This window comes from Mercenaria mercenaria, chromosome 6, assembly GCF_021730395.1.
Source record: "Mercenaria mercenaria strain notata chromosome 6, MADL_Memer_1, whole genome shotgun sequence".
NCBI lineage: Eukaryota > Metazoa > Mollusca > Bivalvia > Venerida > Veneridae > Mercenaria > Mercenaria mercenaria.
The window spans coordinates 80,449,681-80,473,301 of record NC_069366.1 but is presented as its reverse complement, the minus strand read 5'-3'; the positions used below and the strand labels follow the sequence as shown (position 1 = coordinate 80,473,301).

Genomic DNA, 23,621 nt, shown 5'->3' with positions numbered 1-23,621 from the left:
TTCTGCGCTGTAAAAGATTTTTCCATTGCTTAAATACACACATCACCACCCGCTTTTCTGGTATCGGATGCATTTGTCTCCAGATTAAATCCATATCCTTAATAGTACCCTAACTAAAATCACGCAGATACAGAAATCGAAAAATCATAGATTTATTTCATTGACGTATTGGTGACGTAATGGTAAAAAAGGTTGATACATCTTTATCGTCTTAAGTAATTTCTACAAAATGCTTGCGCAGTGGAAGGTGAAATACTGTCATATTATCGAAGTTCTTATTTTATAGAAACTATTTGTGTAGCTAATAATTTTATACGGTTCTTCTTAAGGCTTAAATAAGTAAAACAGAAATTAACTCCAGTATGTCGGAACGTTACTTATGCACACAATGATTCCTGTACATATGGCTGCAATTTTCTTGCGTCTTAATACGCGCAACAGGTGATAAAGAAGCTGTACAAAAAGCAAACATGCATTATCTGCAATGTAAACCGTTCGAAAATAAAAACATCTGGTGGTCTGGCACTCAGCAAAGATTTTGTTTTCATGAATAACCCCTTTAAAATCTCATTATTCTTTGTCTTAGCTACAAACAAAAACTGAATTATATCTATTTGTATGCTCTAGCCGACAATTAAGTTGTAACAGAATTCGGATACATTAGACCGTTCCACCTGCGGACCAATCAGTTTGAAAATCTCAATTTAGATAACCAATGAGATGTGGTTTTAGAAGTAATATGGCGCGGAATGAAAATGAAAACTGACATTTAACAGCGTTCGTGGTAGTTTGACAATACGGATTTCATAGAATAGAAATAATCACAGATGCTTTGATTTCAAGCTTTTAATCTATCAAACTCGGACGCAGCAATTTAATAGATTGGAATTAATTCACTTTGCAGTGATTTACATCGGGAGAGTGGCTTCGCTCCACGGACAAGAGATAGATTTAGGAATCCATATCGCGCTGTTTTGAAAATGTGCTTTAGAGTTAATCCTTACAAAACAGTTATCTCAATGGAGTTTCAATGGAGATAGTTTTTCTAATCGGAATAATGCGAAATACCGTGCTAATATTCTTAAAAAAGTGAAAATGTGTGTTAGAAAGTGGAATTTATGACGTGGTGAAAGAAGTGTATTGCTTTCGGATATATTGTTTTTACTCTATAGTAAGTAATATTTAGAATTTCTTAAAGGAAATGTTTTCTTATACATTTTTGGCCTTCAGAATGTCAGATTTTTTTGTTTGCAGGAAAAATATTGGTAATGTTTCAGAAAAATAAATGTATCAACAAAATGGATAAATGAAGATTAAAACAAAAATAAGTAAATTCTCTTTTGATCTCATTTAACTCACTCGATAAATATTTGCATTGGGCTAAAATTGTTTTTATGCAATGAAATTTATAGACTAGACAGAAGATTTTAAAAGTAAAAATAATATCCTGTTATTCAAACAAAAAATAAATATTTCACTTTGTAAATAATGTTAATTAGACAATAGTTCACATAACATATTAATCGGGCGTTGTTATTTTTCCTAAAGGTCATGATAATTGAAACGAAGACATTGTTTGGCTACATTTCGGCAAAAACGTAAAAATCATTAATAATAGTCAAAGAAAAACTTGCCATTCGTAACTAGATCATCGCGCCTCGTTATATGTCTTACTCATGAATATAAATTTAACATTAAAGAAATTTAAAAACATATCTTATATGAAAGAATTACACTAAAATGTCAAAGCTTTAAAACTGATTTATTTGCTAATGAAAACCATTTTTTTTGTGATATTTGTTCAGTTATTTATACTATCATTTTATTGCTAAAGCTTTACTGTCGGGCTTTATTACTCATCAACAAAAATATAAAATATATAACATGGTTAATAACCATTATGTTTATGATCCGGTAATACAGCCTATTTTCATTGTTCAGAGAAAAAATGTTTGCTTCTGAGCCGTTAATTTCCTTTTTCATTATCAATTACAATTACTGTTAACTAGCTTTTAGTTATAGATAGAAACATTTCTCAAATACTACTTAAGGGGGCATGTAATTTCACTTTAATCTTCAAAAGTTTTTATTTCTTTTATTATATTTAGAAAGAAGGCAATTAATTTGTATTTTGAGTAAAGCCAAATACATTTAATGTTTTCTACATTTGAAATAAATATCTTAAGATAAAATATTTTAGTACAAGACGGGCATGGGATGCCTTTAAAAGTTATCCAGAAACAAAACCTTTAATAACGACCTGTTAACATGCTAGCTGTCAATGAAAGGAATACGGTTGCCACTGAGAAAGCAGTAAGATGTTTGTTTTACGAAGGTTGATGCTCTACAGGGTTGTTTCAAATGTATCATTTGTTCTCACTTCTAAATAAAAGTCTAACTAGTATGTGTCAGTAACTAGGGTCAAGAAAGTCTAAACTAATCTCATAGCAGGGTTGCCCATGAATGACGAATACACCAAAAATTATAACTAAAAGGAATTCATCCTTGACACTAAGTTAACATGACTGTTTTATCACGGTGTTAATATTAACTGGTAAAGAATTTATACTTCCCTTTGGGACACCTGCTGTGAATGACTTATCACAAATTGTTCTCTTGAAGTTCGGAATGTTAAAATGTTCCATTAGTAACAGGTTTCTGGTATGCATTGTATTTTGTAGAATGAACTAGATATATCTGTTCACATTAAACAGTATACATGTCAATGGCTGAGTAATAATGTTTATTACAAAGTACAGACAGCCACTCAGTAGGTCCTTAAATTAAGTGTTGTTTTGTTAAGTTAATTTGCAGTAACTATAAAATTGTTAATACAACTGAAACTAGGTGTCTTGAATTCAAAGGAATCAAGTGTTTTACTTCGAGATAACCGGAATTCGACTTAAAATTTTAGTTTGCGGGGAATTGAAAATGTCTTCTAAATATCCGGAATTTCGAGATAAGCGAGTTCAAGGTATCGAGTTTTCAAACTGTAGTTTTATTATTACAGACAATATGCCGCAACATTTATAATTGTCAAGATCATGCTGCAGTGGGATTTATCATAACTTTACGTTTAAGAGAATCTTATGACGCATTTCGCCTACAGTTTGATACACCTAATCCGTAACAGGTTTTTTTTTCTTGAATACTATCTTTACTTTGCAAAACTCAGATAATATAGTTTTAAAATTATACAAAGGTCTACAAGAGTGGTTATAGGACTTTTCTGATTTTTTTAAAAGATATCTTTAATAAGTCAAAAATGTATTTTTCCTTGTTAAATCTCGCTGAAATTACAATTTCGACTATAAATAAAAAAAAGTTTTACAAATATTTTGCAAGGAAATCTTGCATTCATGTAAAAGATGTCCTCAAAGTTTTATATTATTCCGTTCTTAAATAAAGTCAAAATTTAATTTAAAAACAATACATAGTGTCAAAAAAAATCTTAACTTTAAACCTTCCAAATCGTTCTGATATCAATGCTTTTGTCTTATATCGACTTTATATTGATCTATGACTCGGTCGTCTTACTAAATATTAGGTCTTACAATGTGTAAATTTATAAAACTAACGGATACATAAAGTTGCGTCTTATATTTCTGTATAGAAAAACATACGTATTTTATAATGTCGTCGTTATATACTGTTTTATCATGCTGTACGTATGAAGAGACATAAATAAACTATTTGACTTGATTTGACTTAACTATATTCAAGGGGAAATTAAGGAAAATAATTACGAAAAGCTGAATCGAGCAGTAGTATGTCATCAGCTTTAGATTTTAGCAAACAGATAAAATGATTGCAAAAAAAAAGCAATTAGGAAATGTCCAGGTCTTTATTCACGGTACGAGAGACGGACACCAAGTCTTTTAGAAACTGTAAACCGTTTTGACATGCAGTCCTGTAGCAAAAGTAGTCATATGAAAATACGATGACAGGAGTTGTATCCCCTTGCTAAAACCACACTCTTTTGTGCTATCATACAGACTAATTGTGAAAGATGAAGTATGAACTTAACATCATTTAAGATTGTAATTGTCGTTTTTACACCACTTATAATAATAAAAGAAAAACTAAGGTGACGAGCATGCAATCATATGGTCAACATTCTTGCCTGATTTTATGGCTGGATATTTTTTTTTCCTTCACAAATTCTTTAAAGCATACCATGGTATTATTTCCCTCACGACAACTGGTTCAAGAAAGTACAAAAAATCTTTATTGCTCAAAAAAACGTCTGGAAATGATAAGGATTCAGTTATACAGATAATCATTTCTATTTGTCATTTTCAATGAGTTGAAACAGTTCTTAGCCTCTGAAGTAGCAACAAATTGGAAGAAACAGAAACAATCTGTTAAATGAACAAGTAAAAATTTCTGTTTATTTTCCAAGTACACACACATGACAATTTGTTTATAGCCAAGCCTTGGAGAAAAACAAATAAATCAGTGTTCTGTGTAAAACAATGCTCTAGTCAGAAAGAAAGCATCTGCCTTTGTAAGGAGATTTTGCTCTGTAGAGGTGTCAGTACCTGCTACTTTTGTAAGGAGAGTCTGCTCTGTAGAGGTGTCAGTACATGCTTCCATTGTAAAGAGGGTTTGCTTTGTAGTGATGTTATTACCTGCTGCCTTTGTAAGGAGAGTCTGCTCTGTAGGGGTGTCAGTAATGTACCTGCTGCCTTTGTAAGTAGGGTTTTCTCTAAAGAGGTGTTAGTACCTGCTGCATTTGCAAGGAAGGCTTGCTTTGTAGAGGTGTTAGTACCTGCTGTCAGTCTTTGTAAGGAGACTCTGCTCTGTAGAGGTGTCAGTACATGCTGCCTTTGCAAGGAGGGTTTTCTCTATAGAAATGTTATTACTTGTTGCCAGGTATTAGTACATGCTGCTTTTGTAAGGAGGGTTTGCTCCATAGAGGTATTAGTGCATGCTGCCTTTGTAAGGAGGATTTGCTTTGTATAGGTGCCAGTACATGCTGCCTTCGTAAGGAGGGTTCTCCATAAAGGTGTTAGTACCTACTACTTTTGTAAGAAGGGTTTGCTCTATAAAGGTGTCAGTATCTGCTGCTTTTGTGAGGAGTGTTTTCTCTATAGAGGTGCGAGTACATGCTGCCTTTGTAAGTAGGGTTCGTTCTATAGAGGTGTTAGTACCTACTACTTTTGTGTGGAGGGTTTGGTCTGTAAAGGTGTCAGTACCTGCTGCCTTTAAAGGGAGAACTTGTTCTGTGGAGGTGTCAGTACCTGCTGCTTTTGTAAGGAGGTTTTCTCTGTAGAGGTGTCAGTACCTGCTGCCTTAGTAAGGAGGGTTTTCTCTATAGAGGTGTTAGTACCGGCTACTTTTATAAGAAGACTTGTTCTGTAGAGGTTTTAGTACATGCTGTCTTTGTAAGGAGAGTCTGCTGTGTAGATGTGTCAGTTCCTGGTGCCCTTTTAAAGAGGGTATGCTCTAAAGAGGTGTCAGTTCCTGTTGCATATGTAAAGAGGGTGTGTTCCTTAGAGATTTGTACCCCTGCCGCCTTTATAAGTGGGGTTTGCTCTTTAGAGGTATCAGTACCTGCTGTCTTTGTAAGGAGAGATTGTTCTATACAGGTGTTAGTACCTATTGCTTTTGTAAGAAGGGTGTGTTCTATAGAGGATTGTACCTGCTGCATTTGTTAGGAGGGTTTGCTTTATAGTGGTGTCAGAACCTACTGCTTTTGTAAGAAACGTTTGTTCTTTAGAGGTGTCAGTACTTGCAGCCTTTGTAAAGAGGGATTGTGATGAGTGTTTTCTGTATGTAGGTGTCAGTGCCTGCTACTGTTGTGAGGAGAGTTCGCTCTATAATAGTTGCAGTGCCTGCTACCTTTGTGAGGCGGAATTTGTTTATACATGTGACAGTACCTGCTGCTTTTGTAAGGAGGGTTCGCTCTAAAGTGGCTTCAGTACCTGCTGCATTTTTGAGGTGGGTTTGGACTATATAAAGGTGTCAGTACCTGCTGCCTTTGATAGGTAGATTTGCTCAGTACAAGTTCAGTACCTGCTGTTGTTGTAAGGAGGGTATGCTCTTCAGCGGTTTCAGTACCTGCTGCATTTGTGAGGCAGTTTAGGTCTAATCGGGTATCATTATCTGCTGCGATTGTTCGTATTGTTCGCTTTATATAAATTTCAGTACCTGTTGCATGTGTAAGAAGGGTTTGTTGTAAAAAGCTGTCAGTACTTGTTGCCTTTTTAAAGAATGTTTGCAATATGGGGGCGTCAGTACCTGCTGTCTTTGTAAGGCGGGTTTGTTTTATACCTGTCTGAATACCTGCTGTTTTAGGAAGGAAGTCTTGATTTGATTATAAACTTCTTGACCATTTTCTTAAGTCTTAGTTATTGATGTTTCTGTTTCCTATGATACTTGCAATTACTTCATTTTGTTATTACTACGTAGATTTATTTCTGTCAAAGAGAATTCGGAAACATCCATATCAAACAATACAGGTAAAACGATCAACTATGACATCATAAAGTAGAAAGACACTTTACTTCTCTTACACTTGATTCATTCGTTATTTTTATGCATTACACAAATATCTGTCTTATGTTAACTACCGCTACATAGCTGTAATTATCGACGCTACACGTCGGTCAAAAATTGCGTTCTAGCAGGCATTTACCTTAATGTTTTTTTTTCCCCTCCCCCCCCCCACCCCCCCCCCCCCCCCCCCCCCCCCCCACACACACACACATTTATGGGAGCACGTATGTACGTACGTACGTTTTGCAATATTAAATATAGATAAAAGTTTTTTGTGTCCAACAACTCCCAGGTTTTGCAATATAGAGGATGACACAGTATGCGGGGGAATCCGTGTCCACATTTCTAGTTTCTTGTTGTTGCGGGACTTTTTTATCCTTCATGTTTTCTTTATTTCCTTCTTCTTTTCAAATATACAATCAAAACATCAGACACTAATTTTAGTTTTAGAGCATTTCGATAACATGTAAGCCACATAAACCCAATTATAACTCGCGCAATTACCAATAATAAAAAACAACAAATATTTAGATGTCAAATTTGATATAAGAAAACTAATATGCTTTGAAAATACAACCTTCTGAAAATGTTACAATTAAAATTGCTTTTGAGAAATTATGCGTTTGTAGACTTTTAAGAAGTAAAATTAAAATTTTGAAAGGCAGTACACAGTGACAGTGTTTTAGATCTTTGCAATTCCACTGAACAAAACTATGTTATTGCAAATATTTTACCATGTTTTATCAACCGCGTGGAACTACATTTTGGACTACTTCGTATGTAAGACTGCTTCATAGTCTTTTACTTTGAAACTAAAAAGGAAAATGCGCTGTTTTCGTTTCTTATAATCTGCCAGTTAAAAGATAAGAAACAAAAATATACTTGATTTGGCCTTTTCTATATGGGATGGTAATAAATACCTTCTGAATGATTTCTCATTCATTTCCGTTCGCTTTGGTTGCAGAGTAGGCATGTCTAATGAATTACATCATTCTCTTAAGTAATTAATATTTTTGTATTTTATTCCAACTTCATTAGTTGAATGTTATATAATTTGTGGTATCATTAAGTGCATCTTTTTTGCGTTAATCGCGAAACGTTGATTCAATCAAAGCAACTATTTAGTTATCCCAGTGGGCTATTCTTTTGATATATCGGCTTTCTTTGAATGGTGACCCTGTGTCAAGCAATAAAGAGGAATTGCTGGCTACAAAATGATGACGCTTAATCAATCTGTTTATTGCATCGTTAATGTCGGGCATAGAACGTGATGCTTGAGTTTGAAGCATACTTTGAACATTTAATAAGAAACATCTCATTAACACAAAACAAACAAAAACAGAACTTTAAAAAATCCTTTTTATAAGGTAACACTCCTTGGAAATATGTTGCGAAATCGCACGTCTTTTTTTTTTGTCAGACGTTTTTTCAGCATAACTAAAGGAATAGTCTCAAGTTTTAAGCCTAGTTTTAACACTTCAGAATCTGACTAATCAATTCTAGGTTTATTCGGGGCAGTAATGCGTTTGGTAAGAATATTTTCATTTTCAGCCTAAATCTGGAAACGTTTCAGCAACATGTCATATTGTTGTAACTTTTCATTGATTACAACAATGCTACCTGGATAGTATTCGATAATATTGGCAAAAACATGACATAGAAATACTCATCGATCTCGTGTTTTTGTCACCATATGACACAAGGTACACCTTAATTCCTTGTATTTTACATCATGCAATGGCGCGTGACGAACACTTCATACATTTGTATCTTACAGACTTTCCTAAAGTTGTATAAATAAATACTGCCTAGAATTTACGATATTACATTGTTCTTATTGTTTTAATATAATATAAAATAAAAATATTGTTTAATTTTGGCAAACTTTTACATAAACCTTAGGATGTACCCATTTAAATCTGTCGGTTTATGCTGAATTGGTCTCTTCTGGTATTTGAAATAGCGAAGCAAAGAGCATTGGCTGTTCTGTTCCAGATATGGTACATCAAAGAACAAAAAGAGCCCTTGTCCTTGGCTGAAATGCAATTTCGTTGAACGTTTCTCTTAGATATTCTGCAAAATATAAGAAATAAATTGATTCTGACAATGTTAAACTGTTACAGATTTGCACAAAAATTTAAGTCTGTTTGCACCCAGCGAAATAAAATAAAGAGAATGTCAAATGTGCATTCAGCATATCAAGATAATTACATTATCATGGGATGTTAGTGATATTTTATGTACTTTTAGCGGTTAACGGCCTCTTACTGTTTTAGCATACAGCCATTGCGAACCTACTCTTAGTGGTATTATTTCTTTATTAAATTGATAGATTATAATCATGATTTTTTAATCCATATAACATAGACGAAAGGCACAAAAAGTCTTTTTTTTTCCAAAATACACAGAATATGCAAATGTTTTTAAAGAATCGCATCTGTTTGTTTAGGATTCTAATTTTAGAACATTCAAAATGGCCACCATTTTAAAAATAGCTCAGTTTTAGTAAAAACATTGTTGTTACATTCTTTATACACATTTATGAATTAACTGATTCATACTTGCTCCTAGGATCAAGTGATTCATTTTCTATATTTAATATCAATATGCTGCTGTGATGAAAAGTGACCATTCCTGAAATACGTTGTTATTAGTCCGTCCGTATAAAACGATATATGATATTTTACTGATATATATTAAGGCGTGTTGAACAACTGTTACACATGGTTGTGATGAGCGTTTCTTGTGCCTCTATTTAAAGCAAATTCAAAAGCATGTTTGATACCGATATCTTAATTATATTGTGCACACAAAACATCATTAGCATTTGCTTCTAGTCTCACTATATAATCTGGAAAATATGTCATCTGATGTAAAAGTTTTTGCCTGCTTGATAGCCATTACTGCTCTTTATCTATGCGTCTTCTCCATAAATACACAGGGGCTGTTGCATAGTGAGGGCATGTCTAGGTCAGAGTGAGGTAACAGGTTAAGTCATATTCTTCAGTCGATTTATTAATTATAGCAAAATAATATATCTATCAGTGTTATGATAATATAAAGGTTCTACAGATCCTTTGAGTTTGATATTGATACTAATGATAAGAAACTAGAAAAAATACACACATCACCGTTTCATTCTAAGTTGTAAAAATTAAGGGTTGCATTATCAGAAATGTCCACGTGAAATATTTAGTATATGTTTGCTTACTTAGGGATTCATAGTTTAAACAATATTTCTGAATCATAGAAATTAAATATTTTGTGAAAGGTCCAAAATAGAAAGTGGGAATGCGGATTGCATATTTCTGTATTTACAATTTTCAAATTTTTTATCAAATCAATAAATTGGAGAAAAAATGATGACGATTTCATGCAATTTTTATAAAATATTCATTATAGAAACTGGGAATATATTTGCGCTGCAACAAGGCCATTTTTAAGGTTTCGAGGACGCCTTGTTTTTGCTAAAACATTTGGATTACGTTAGAAAACGACAATTTTGTTTACATTTCTACGCATTATTAGTTTAGGTGGGACCAAATATTAATTTAACTTTTCCCCACTATTTACAGAGGCTAAACTATACCAGGCTGTCTGATTTGATTTCATTTGCATTATTTCCTGGAAATTTGTTTCGCATTCAGAATTAACCTGATCGGTTTGATGAAATATTTCGTTCTTTTTTGTCAGAAATTATCGTTATGCTAATCTCCATCAAAAGCAAAAGAGTACTCGATTTGTCAGAAACTTTGTTGTCAGTGGTCGGACCTTTTTCCCACTAGTATCTGGCTTTAATATGGAGCATTTTGATTTTTTTTCCTGAAACGATGGCCGGAAATCGTTTCATTATTGCCCTCTACTAGCAACTAAAAACTACTAAATTCTTTATAATGTATTTCTGCCAGAGGCTGTTATGTATGGTTTATCGGGATAACTGTATTTGGACAGATATGAAAGAGAAAAATAATGTTTTTATTTTAGTCTATCCGTCTTCCACTTTCTGGTTTGTAAAATAGATTGAGAAATTGTTGAAACAGGCGACGTATATATAAATTATTTGAGATGTTTTGAGTAAATTCGTCATTGTCAAACATACTGACAGTCTACGATGAAATTTAGTGATACAGTGGTAGTTATAGACGAAAGGTCGGAGGTGCTATAAAGATGGCTAATCTCATAAGTCCTTCACGTATTTTTGCTACTGAAATAAATATCTCGATGTTTCCTGATAATGAAACAAAGCGAAGACAAAGATAGATATGGCCAGTTTTTTACCCTTATCATACTGGACACGATTGATTCTGCCTTTGCGATTAGTGCAGATCATGTTCAGCCTGTACATCCATGCAGTCTGGTCATGATCTGCACTGTTCGCCATATAGTCAGTGTCTTTTTGATATGCAGTCCTTTTAACAGTTAATGGCACTGTCCAAACTGAAAGATGTACAAGTTCATTATGACATTTAGCAGGGTAAGGGTTAAATACTAAAGGGTTTTATCTGTAACTTTCAAAAATTGAGTTAACACTCTGAAAAGGTGGCTTATCTCATTCTTTATTCTTATTAATTCGTCATTTTAATTAACCATAATCATGTTTTGTTGTTGTTGGGTTTTGGGTCACACCGATACAATTCAGATCATATGGTGACCTTTCCAGCTTTTGTTGATGGAAAAAGACCCAAGGTGCCCATCTGGTTATATCTCAGACATAGACGGGTACACTGACCTTTCGTTAGCCAGACGGGTGGCCTCCTCACATGGCATGGAAAACTACACTCTACTGAGCGAGGATTCGAAAAATAAGATTTCTTAAGTTATGTAATAAAATCCTTACTGAATTACGAATATATCATGTAAGATACTTATCTTATTTTCTCCAAAATATGTTGCCAACTTGTAAATGTTAGAGGCTTTCAGAGTAATTGCAGTCAGATGTGGGAGTTTGCTTTTTACGAAATTATGCTGTTAGATAATTAGAACAAATACAGTCAACAAATTAACAAAATTATTTCAACCATCTATCTAGTCTCTAGTTTTCCCAGTACGTCAAGCAGTGAACGGCTTCTCAAACAGTACACTATGCACAATCCAGTGGATAATCACAACATGATATGTTTCTTCTATTACTTTGACAGAGCGGGGATTAACAATTGGAACACTTCGCACGCACATTGGTAATAATCTTTTACAAATGATGTCTAGTTTAAACACGATAATAATTCATTGTAATTGAAAAATAGTGTTTGTTTAATGTTTGTACGTAACCCTCAAAGTAGTCATCATTGTTCAATTTCAATTTAAAAGAAAAATCAATTCTTGGGTTTGTTTACACGACTGACCAATCAGAACGGACAAAAATAACCGTATTCCCAGGTATACACACCTTATTCCAAGAAAGTTCCCTGTATTTTTTGAATTGGTGGTGTCTGACCTTAAAGTTCCAATGCTGCCATTTTTATTAAGCATGCGTCTATTTATAGTTTGAGAACTTGTTCAGCGTAGGCTTGCATTTGATTTGGAAGTGAATTTTTTACCACGAGAGGAGGTAATGGTTCGGAGAGTTGCAGTAAATAAAGTGTTAACATATTTTGTGTATTATTTAAGAAGATAAACAAAAACAAAACTAACGATATAAATCGTTCTTTTTTGTTCAAGAATCCGGTTTCTCTTTGTTTCACAAACTCACGAGAATGCTACAATTTGTATAAACAGAACAACATGGTTATTGCATTCGCTTGTATTGCATTGTGTTTGGAATAAGTTAAAGCTGATGTGAGGCATGGATCACTTTAATTATGTTGAAAAGGTTGCTCTTAGAAATATCGCATGATATTATTGTAGAAGAAGAAGAAGACAGTTATCATATTGTATGAAACGTTCTTAAGCCCCGCTTTTGTTTATATTAACTGTCAAATATCAAATATTAAATAAAGCCCATAAATTGTAACAATTTCTTGATCAATAAGCAATTAACGATACATCCTGTTTACCAACTATGGAATGTTAAATAAAAAAATTTTTAATATTACATGAGTTGGGTTATGAATAGTTTAAGACATTTTGAACTCGTCCAACTGGCGGCCGTTTTGTTGACCTTTCTGTCTCATATTTATTCAGACAAAGCCCAAAACTAATTTGGATTAGCTCAGTTTGATAAAAAATAAATCCATTTGAATCATTGATCTTGTTTTAGGACACGTTGCACTTAGTTAGATAATCAGATAACTAAACACTTACTTAGATGAAGAGATACAGTTTACACTTACTTAGATTACCTGATACACTACACACTTACTTAGATTACCTGATACTTTACACACCATTACTTAGAAAACAGGTACACTTCACACTAACTTACAAAAACAGATGCACTTTACACTTACTGAGATAAACAGATACATTTCTTTAAAAGTGCAAAGTGTATAATGTTTATCATAGTTAGTGTGTAGATTACCTGTTTATCTAAGTAATTGTATAGTGTATCTGTTTATTATCTATGTTTATGTATAGTTTATCTGTTTATCTAAGTAAGTGTAAACTGTGCCCGTTTATCTAAGTGAGTGTATATACTCAGTTCCAAAAGAAAGTGTGCACTTTTTAAGTTTAAATATTTCAAAAAATTCTCGGACGTTTTTGTTTCATTTTTTCATACACTAACTCTCATGTATAACTCAAAATCTAAAATGCACACCAATTTGTTTACGAACTGATTTAAATTTTGGTACCAAACATTATAAGTTTTCATGAAAATAACCGAGAAAAAATAACAGGAAACTAAGTGAACACTTTCTTTTGGAACTGAGTGTAGTATATCTGTTTATCTAAGTAAGTGTAAAGTGTATCTGTTTATCAAAGTAAGTGTATCTGTTTATCTCAGTAAGGTTACAGTATCTATTTGTCGCAGTGTTTTCATTTACAATATTTCTATTCATAAATCAGTAATATGTTTTCTAGAAAGAAATTACATATAGAATAATTAAAGTTCACGCTGTTATTTCTAATAGTGTCTTTTATGTTTATTGTTAGATATGGATTTAAAGGTATTTAGCAGTTATGTTTTTGTTCCCTGTAAGCACGGAAGCGTCTTGATAACTTAAAACATAATAATTTTATTATATTAACCAGATATTCTATAAACTTATTTTCAGTTTTCCTCAGGAAAAGAGAAAAAACGCATTAACTGATACAAATATTTACTGTACGAAAAGATGTTTGCTGATACAGTATAAAATGACGCAATTACCTTCAATGCAGACAATCGTTTCTCACTGCATACAAATTGTTTAATAGTGCAGTTTTTGTACACTTAAAGAGTTGCTAATGAGAACAAAATGAGCTGTATTTTTGCTGGATAAATAACTACAAAGTATAGTAATAGTAATTTTTCATCAAAAAACAAATGAAACCAGAGTAATTTCTGATGTCTGAGCTTCTAATTCTGGCATTTGTCACTACTATGTAGATAAAAGAAAAATAACAAAAATTGAATTTTTGTGACAAATTCTTTATTATTAGTCTAATGGCTAGTCTATTCATGATATTAAAACTCTTTATATACATGTATAATGTCGCTGCTGAGTTTAACTGAAGGTTATACTTGAAATACGTAGGCGTTTCATTTTTATGTTTTTGCATGTTACATTAATTGAATAAAACGCAAGATTTAACATAACAGGTGAACAAGGATATTGCCAAGGAAGGGTTATACTTGTATATAATACGTAACGATTCGAGATCAGCAGTATTATCATGTACCTATGTATATTTTGTTATAGCCACCCTTCGCACGATAAGTGACAACGAGTTGTACGAACTGATAAATGTACCACCCAACCACCCAGGTTTGATAACAACAAGCTGACGTGGAGTCTCGTTATTCTGCATAACCACTTATTGTTGTCATTATTTGCAGTATTGCACACGATTGTTGTTTCAAAATAACAATATTTTGTCATACAGAATAAATCATTTATCACTGATTATCATCGAGCGAGCTGTTGTTGTATTTATACAGAATATGTGCACGAACACGAACGCATCATTTTTACAGCAACAAATACGAGTTTCCGTCCGCTTATAGAACTCGTTATTTCGTTTACAACACCAGAAAAGTCTAAACGTTTGCACTGACATTTCTACATAAAGTTTTTGTCTTTTCATGGATATGATTAGTTTCATATGGCCTATGGTTTGATACTTTGATGTTAAGACATGTATCAGCGCGTAACCTATTTCATATTCCGTCATTACATTCGTTTATAAGAATATTCAAACAAACCACAGATGCACCAAATGTCTCGGAAAAGGAGTACAAAAAAAATGCATATCAAGAACAGTGCGTTTGAAAAGTGGCATTCGCAAAATTAAAAATATCAAAACATGATTTTTTAAATCAGTGTTAGCAAAATTGGTGGCAACTAAACTTAGAAAGTTATGGATAAGCAATGCCCATTGCCACCCCAATTGTTTCAAGTCTTCAAACGAAAGGTGAGTTTATTTAACGTTTTGATATACTAGTACGTTTCAGGATTATTTTGTACTCTCACATTATATTTAACTACAGAAATGTGATGAAATACCGTTAATGGTTTTAGCAGATGGTTACAATTTTGTACAGCTCCTTTATGTTCAACTTTAATTGAATGAAAAGTAATTGTTTTATAGAATTATACTGCAGTACTAAACCCTGTTTCACCGTTAAGATTTAGAAGGTTTGAATATATACTTTTAAAAATCTTAGATCCTGTTTCACGCAAGATATACAAGAAAAAATATCATAGTTTGCGTGCACACCTGTCGGAATTGAAAGGCAGAAAGTATGATTACAGTACATATTTATTTAGAGAGAAAAAAGTCTTCAAGAAAAAGTACTGCAATATATTTTGCTAAGGCAGCCGACATCATTCCTGCGTTATGCACTGGGTCTTGCGGACGCATATACCAACACAATGCGTGAAACGGTATTGCTAGAGATCATAATAGATAGCCTCAGTACTATCGGTAGCTCTACTCGAGTGTTCTTCCGTGCCTGAAAACAAAATCATTGGAATTGCAATCCGGGTCATCCTGTATAGAAGCTGAATAGTCGTCTAAAAGCTTTAGATTTAACCAAAAAAAATCTGATAAGTTAAATGTTATAAATATCTAGTTTACTGGGTATTGATGTCTAAGAATTATACTAAAGTAACACTTAATGTAGTGAAAACTGTAGAGAAAAGAATTTAAAGAAGTATTTGACATATTTATCAATACGGAACAAATCAAGTTGTATGTAGACGTTTGGTGTAGCAGTAGTCAATCAAAAGAAAAAGTTTTTACACTGGAACCATTTCCCATTGAAAAAAATATAGTTCAAGTTGTACTTTAGGTAGACTGGTAGTCCTAACATTTGGCAATTATAGTTTGTTCTTATGTTAAATTGATTCCTTTCATATTTATAACACGGTTAACTTTCTTTTACTGCTGAATGTGATAATACAAACAGATATTCGAGAGAGTATTTTACAGAATTAAAAGTTCACTCACTGAAAACGGAAATATAATAAATATTATCAGAATAATAGTCAGTCTATACTTGAGGTTATGGACCCGTAACGACAATCGATTACGTACTCCCCGTGTGCCTGTCATGAATTAGCCTGGCTCCCTGGCTGCATGGTTATCTTTTATATAAATACTGAAAACATTTTATAAGAAAATTTTAAGCCTCTAAAATAGCACAATTTTATCTGATGGCTGAACCTATGTTTGAAGCCAGGGGCAATAAAAAATGTCAATGTAGAAACAACCTTCCGAGTTACTTCCCTGGTATTGAAGAAAACTGAAACAAACATAGGGACGGGAGCCGTCTAGTCATGAATGGAAAGCCAGGTGCTCGTTTGAGCTACAGTATTATCCGAAGGATGCCGAAATGCCATATAAGAATACGTAATCACATTGTCATTGCGGGTCCACTACCTTAAAACAAATAATGGAAATTTGTGATCATTACGACATTTAGTTTTTATTATCATTACAGCCAGTATTAGTTTATGTTGCTATCTGACATAACATTGACATAACACTACATGTTTGCAAGGTCAAGCGAAGTTGGATGCGACCCAGCAATGCTTGTATTCATTGAGATATAACAATAAATGATAACAGTCCATGGTTCTTTATGTACGTGCCTTAATAACTGGTTATTTGGTTAACATCGGAATGGTTAGGTTTTGTGTTTAGACAATTGTCAGAAATATTTACGGCTACCAATGAACACAATTAGTTTCACGCTCACTGTGTTTTTATCATTCGGAGCAAGACATTCATCAGAATGTACGGAATTGTGGGTGGTTAAAACATTACCTTGGAATATGAAATACTGGAGATTTGAATAGTTCTAATGTAAAACTCGGATATGTAAACAGCTTTTGACGCTAGTACTGTTTGTATTAAACTTCAAGGAAAATTAAAAAGACATCCGCGTAGTGATATATGCATGCAGATACCTCACTGTTTATTTATCTACCGTTCTTCACATAGAAATTGATCTAGGAATGGGTATGATACCAACACAAAGTTGATACGTCGATGATATAATACCTGAACTTTCAAAACAGCATTGGTAGCACAATTATGGATAGGCCAAGGTCGCTCTCTATAAGACCTATATTGCAAACTTTAATCGCCAATGATGAAAAGGTGAGGTGATTACATTTATATCGTATTTGTGTCAGGTATTTTCTATAATGGCAGTGTGATTCTGTACGGTTCAAAACTCCAGTTTTTTTCCGGATACCTTACTTCGAAACCATGTACACTATTTGATACATCCAATATTTTAAAATCTCATCTTATTCAACAAGAAATATATCCATGATTAAACAACTGACATGAAAGCAATAACATATCAAAAAGAACCTACTTCTCTTTTAAAATCTAAACGGTTCACTCTTCATTTATATCATGTTCAATGTTCTAAGTTTGTATGTTTCATTAAAACGGTCTCCAGATTGTTTCAGGAAAGCCAAGTTGTTTTACAAGTATAAGAATGAATCATAAAACTCTCTGAGACGTTCCTTTGGGAATCTTAGCATGAAAACAAGCAAACAATATCAGACTCGGTTTTATAGATTCTTTTCAATAGAGATAATCAAATATGTAGCATACCTCTCATGCCTTCCCCCCCCCCCCCCCCCCCCCCCAACACACACACACAAACAAAGAAACAAACACAGCCTTCTAGCAATGACTTAAGCAGAATTCTGGAATTGTACTGTAATGGACTCCTTGATACCAGATGAAATATCATAAGAAGCATAGCAACCAAACAATAGATAATTAAATGCGCAAAGACAACTTTGAATACTTTCAGTTATTCATGTTGTATAATGCTTAGCCGAAATAAGAATATTTTACGAATGTCATTTTGGAAGCTTATTGCTCTCTATGTTCATTATTTGGTCTATTATGTGCCATTTTTTATCATATTAGCTGAATGTATATACTTTGATCATTCGAAAGGAATTTCCATTAACATATACATGGCATTCCTTAATGAAGATCCAGTTATGCAATCAGCACAACTGTCATTTTCCGCGCGAGATGTTTTTTTTACAAATGGATTCCTAACTGCGTTTTGATGCACGCGGCTTTAATTGAATTATGTAATGTGCAGTTGTTAATATGAAATTAACACAACAGTAGGACTGAACATTATTGGTTACTGTGTTCATTTTTGCCAGTTTAGCTACATTATTTCCGTGCTTACATAAAGCAAAAATCTTATTCTTAAAGGCTACATCAAAATGGAATGTGTTTTCATGCTTTTTATGCTAAAAGCTAAAACGGTTGTGTGAAATGCACGTCTGCGCACAAAGTAGCACGTTTACCTTGAAGGATAGAATCTTTTTGTTTTATATTTGGTAACTCGATATTTCGGTACATATAACATCATAGATCAATCCTATAGAAATAGAAATTCCGGATATCTCATGATCATTTCCTACAAAATAACAATAGATAAAAATCGAGAAAATATTTTGACATGCTATCGGCCACAAGGTACACCCTTTTCGTAGGTTTGATGTTTGAAATTGTATTATACATACGGTTCGTGGACACTATGGTTGGAAATGTTTCCGTTTCATTTTTATGCTTTTGACTTGCATGCGAATTGTTTTAGTTAGGTTGTACCTTTCTTGTTTGGAATACCAAGACTATTCCTTGAATATCGTAACAGAAAACCGTTATTGCAGGATAACGTTTGATGAAATTAATGCTCTTTCTTTTATCATTTGACACTTAAATAGGGTCATCGATTAGCCCTCTCATATCTCATATTTTTTCCTGCTTACAGACCATCAAAATATTTGAAAAAAGACAAATGTTCATCAGGTAATTAAAATTATATAGATAAACGACGATAACCTTGCTTATGAGTACTAGTATTGCTCAGAACACTTGAAAGAAAACGAAATTTTAAACACATACTGGTATTGATAGCAGCTCTTGTCCAAATGAACGACAAAATGTTCCTTCAATAAATTTTAAAAAAAATCTTTAAAGAATGAAATGAAACGCATGGGAGGTACCCTTATTTGCAAAGAATAAGAAAATAATACTGGAAGTAGTTAAAATTATACTACACTTGGTCGAAATAGGAAATTCCTTTCATGATCTATATAAATTCCGATCTGGAATTAACAGATGTAATAAACGCGTTTATTTATATTGAAGTAGTAGTCACAACATAATTGTTGTTAAGTTTAATTAATGTACAGCAACTAGAAAATAAATCAAATCATTTCTATCCCCTTAAGTTTGATATTGTACATAGGGTACAGTTATGAAATATTTCCCGTATGTATTTTGCTGATTAATCTAAGGATTGCAAGACTAACCTATTTCTTGGACGAATGACTGTTCTCCGTCAGATAATTAACCTCATAGAGATGACCGACGATAAGACAGGTTATCCTTATTACTTAGTGCACTTGTTAATTTGTTCATGATTGGATGTTAACGAAACAAACATGCGTAAAAGCAAGAAACGTATGGGAAATATAAGAAATCAGCAGCTTATTTTATAAAGGAAGCGTCTTTGTTTTAAAATAAGCAAATATATTCAGTTTAAATGATAGTAACTCATAAGAGCAGGATATTCAGCAGAGAATTTAACAGACGTCAGTCTATCTATAATATATGCAATTTACAGATTCAATTACATTAGAGTTCTTATAAGACAATTGTTGCTGAGTTTTGTAATTTAAAACATACAACAAAATGAATAATCAGTTATGTAAGGAGGATGGCGGGAAAGTACGGAAACTGCAGCCTATTTCTGAAACATATTTAGGGACAATTATTACTATAAATAGAAGTGCTAGTAATTTGACATTATCTGCAATGACTGAAATTATATTCACATATGTTGTTGCAAAATGTGTGTTAGTATCGGCTGGACTCTAAGCAGCGATTACGATTGATATGCAAATGTTTGGACATATCCAATTTATCATTTCAGTTGTGTTCATGACCCGGATGTGATTCCATGTATAACCATTTTCTTGTAAATGATAAAACCAGGTTTCTTTGCTATGGTTAATTAAGTTTTGCGTCAAGAATGTTTGGCATTCTTCCTTTGACACTAATACGCTTATAAGGAACACCCAAGAAACAGTGGTTTGAGCGCGATTTGCATAAGTGTGCTTGATGAAAGACATTTTGGAAGTATTTCTTCTAAATTCTTTGTTTGGGGTGTCTTTTCATATACTATTTTTCATATCATTAGATACTGATAAAAAAATTTATTATTATTATTATTATTATTATTATTATTATAAATATATTAAGACAAGGTCACATATAAATCTGTCAGTCTATGTGAATATCGTACATCTGGTCATGATCGGTCCCAGAACTTCTTCTACATGTTTAGTAGTATTTCATTTGTTTTGTACGTTATTGATTTTTAGACAAATGTATGAATGTATAACCAAATGGCTTTACTTAATCGCTTTTAAACACTCAAGTATCATCTTACTTTGTGCGGCTTTCTACGTAGATTCTTTTAGGGGTATTACAAGAAAATTGCCCGTTTCGCGGTACGTTAGATTGACAGAAATATTTATTGCAGTACATTGTGTTATGGCATTGTGTTATGACGTTATATATATGAGATTGGATCAGCACTGAACAGACGGTCATATACGGATACACAATTACACTTTCGATTTCACAGACTTAGTCAAAACCATTTGTTGTTACAGCAAATACAAAAAAAAAATCGTATCATTTTTTGTTCTTTAAATGCAATCGTTTTACACAGGGTACAATTCATGAAATATTTACCGTATGTCTCTTCAAAACTTCAAAGACCAGCTTATATCTTGGACGAATGTCTACGTTATACATAAATTACAAAAAAAGGCGACTGATGCCCGTATAAGGAACACTCCAAAAACCGTAGTGTTTGCGTATCGAGCTCCGGTAGCCTAATGGGTGAAGCACCTGCCCCGCAATCGGGAGGTCGAAGGTTCGAGTCCTGTCAGAGGCGGGTCTTGATACTGAAGAGAGACCGGTTGATGAGCCGCCAGCTAGTTAAATAAATGTGACTTCTTGCCTACCTGCAATATTACCTACCTGGTGCCTGGCATTAAAAAATAGGACTATTCTATGTATGTAGGTGTCTTATACGCCAATTTGGCTGGCCCTTTCAGTAGGGGTGACACTATGATAAACAAGTACGATTTGCACAAGTCGTACCGGATATAACACAAAAGTTTGTGAAAGACAGTATGGAAACATTTCTTCTGTGCTCTTTATTAGAGCTATTTATCTTATATACCATCTGTTCTATAATTACACTAATTAATACGCTTTGTTCACAGTGATATTTTCTTTAATTTCATAGAACATTCCTTAACGGAATTCTGGTTGTGAGAATGATTAAGTTATCAGCATGACTGTCATTACCATAACAAAATATACTTTACAAATGAATTTCAAACTGCGTTTTGATACATGCGGCCTACACTGAACCATGTAACATGCATTGGTTAATGTGAGTTTCATACAATTGCATGGCTGAGATTTATTGGTCTCTTTTACATTTTCCAGTACATCATCCACTGGTATTCCTCTAATGCCACGTAAATGACATGTTTATTAATTCGATCAGTATTGATCCAAGTGGAACAATGTTGGCTGTGTGGGCTTTAAAATAAAGGTGAATTGAACATACCTTAGCAGAAAGTAACATGTTTTGATCAAATACAGGTGAAATGATTTTTCTTCCATATTTGGTGACTTTGTATAAAGGTAAAACTCCCCAAATATTTCCCTTATGATCACGGTTGTCGCATAGCTTAATTCAACTCAAGACCTGACAATATATAATTATGTCAGTCTATGTAGATATATAAACAATACAGTTCCTTCATATTTTTGACAGTATTTTTTCTTTTCTCCTGTAAGTCATCCATTTTGGGAAAAAATATTAATTTATAACCAAATGTCACTGATTAAAACAATGTCCTTGTCGTTTTTAATTATTACAGTTTAGTCTTGCTTTGAGAAAGTTGGTGCTTTCTCTTTCAACGTAGATCATTTTAAGGATATCACAATGAAGTTGCCGGTTTCGTGGTATGTCATTTTCCGACAGGACATTGTTTGAGCACGTGACGTCTTTTTGCCTCTTATAACGTAATGCGTAAACTAAACATTGACACTGGGTAAATTCCATGCAAAACGGTTATCAAAATAACTTCAGTCATTGTAAGAATAACCTTGACATAGATGACCGTCGATAAGTCGACTCAAGACGTATAACGCTGAAAACAAGGCGGAAATGAGGATATTGTTGTCAGATTTCTGGCTCGATATGCATGTTTAAGCACATTCTTGTGTTTAGAAGAGCTAACCTTTTTCAGCTTACAATGAACTATTGCTGTAAATGTAATGACTTGAAAAAAGTGATGACTAGTGCTAAGAACAATATTTTGCAATACATCCCTTTTTTAATAGAATTAACAAATATGCCCGCTAACATAGTTTGATCAGCTTATTGTTTATGAAAGTGTAAACAATACAACCTGTCTGCTATAGTTCCGCTGGTTATGTCCTATTCTTCCAACGGATCTTTTGATAGATATGGATTGACTTTCTCAACAAAAATCATTAACTGACTATATAAGATAACGCATTGTCCCAGAATGGACGATTGGTACACTTGCAGTGTCTTTAAAAATGGACTGAAAGCTATCAACTGCTGCATTAACATGCTGATATACACCCATAATATTGCGAAATAAATTGCACGCGACGACCTTTTCCTATGAGCGATAACACCTTAGATGAATTATTTCTACAGGAGTGATACTGTCATCGCTTTGTAAAAATATAACTTAAGTTAATGTGACATTGAAGTCAGTCAAAAATGTTCCTTCAAACTTATGCCTCTGGTTGGGTAAACCAAACAGGAAATTTTTTACAAGACTTATATGTCCATATTCTTTTAGTATCTAAACTTTCAATTCTAGTATGTATTTCATATAAAAATAATTGCACCTAAAACGGAATCTTGTACTGTCAGTTTTTATTTGTGGAAATGCATTAAGTTCGCGTAATACTGTTGAAAAACGGCGTTAAACCCAAAACAAACAAACAAAAATCCAACTCAGTTTAATAACGTCTCTCAATCGCGAACGGTGTCCAGTGAGCTAATATTAATTAACATATATCCGAATGTGTGAAACATTAAAATTTTGTATAAAATTATAAAGGAAGACAGATTGTGGAATCACGATTCTAGTATGATTTTTGACAATACATCAAACGCATGTGGTGTTTCAATAGTCTATAGACATTATAGAAAATATTTATATCCATTGTTTTCTTGGATCATCTTATTAAAGGTAAAGTTGAATATTCGATTAAATTAAAGTAATCAAGCCAAACATTTTTGATAAGCCTTAATACTATATCAGAATTGAGTATATTATTACAATAATGTGCTAAATACGTTTATACAGTATCCCTTCTAGCATCACTTCTGAAGAAACAATATATTTCTTCTCGTTATAAAGTAGTTTCTCTTTGAACTAGCGGCGATGTGCAATTTATTTCGAAGTATTCCA

The 23,621-nt window shown here is 33.2% G+C and overlaps 1 protein-coding gene across 3 annotated transcripts in view; it reads left to right on the top strand.

The window, feature by feature from the left end:
* LOC123549917 (inositol 1,4,5-trisphosphate receptor type 3-like) overlaps positions 1–23,621 on the top strand; it is a 277,938-nt gene that overhangs the window by 126,353 nt on the left and 127,964 nt on the right. Inside the window, exon 1 of one of the 3 annotated variants that reach the window (XM_053546446.1) lies at positions 766–1,171. The exons of the other annotated variants lie outside the window; for them this stretch is intronic. The gene's annotated coding sequence lies outside the window, so the exon portion shown is untranslated. Of the gene's footprint in view, positions 1–765; positions 1,172–23,621 lie in introns of those variants that run through there. 3 annotated transcript variants of the gene reach the window in all.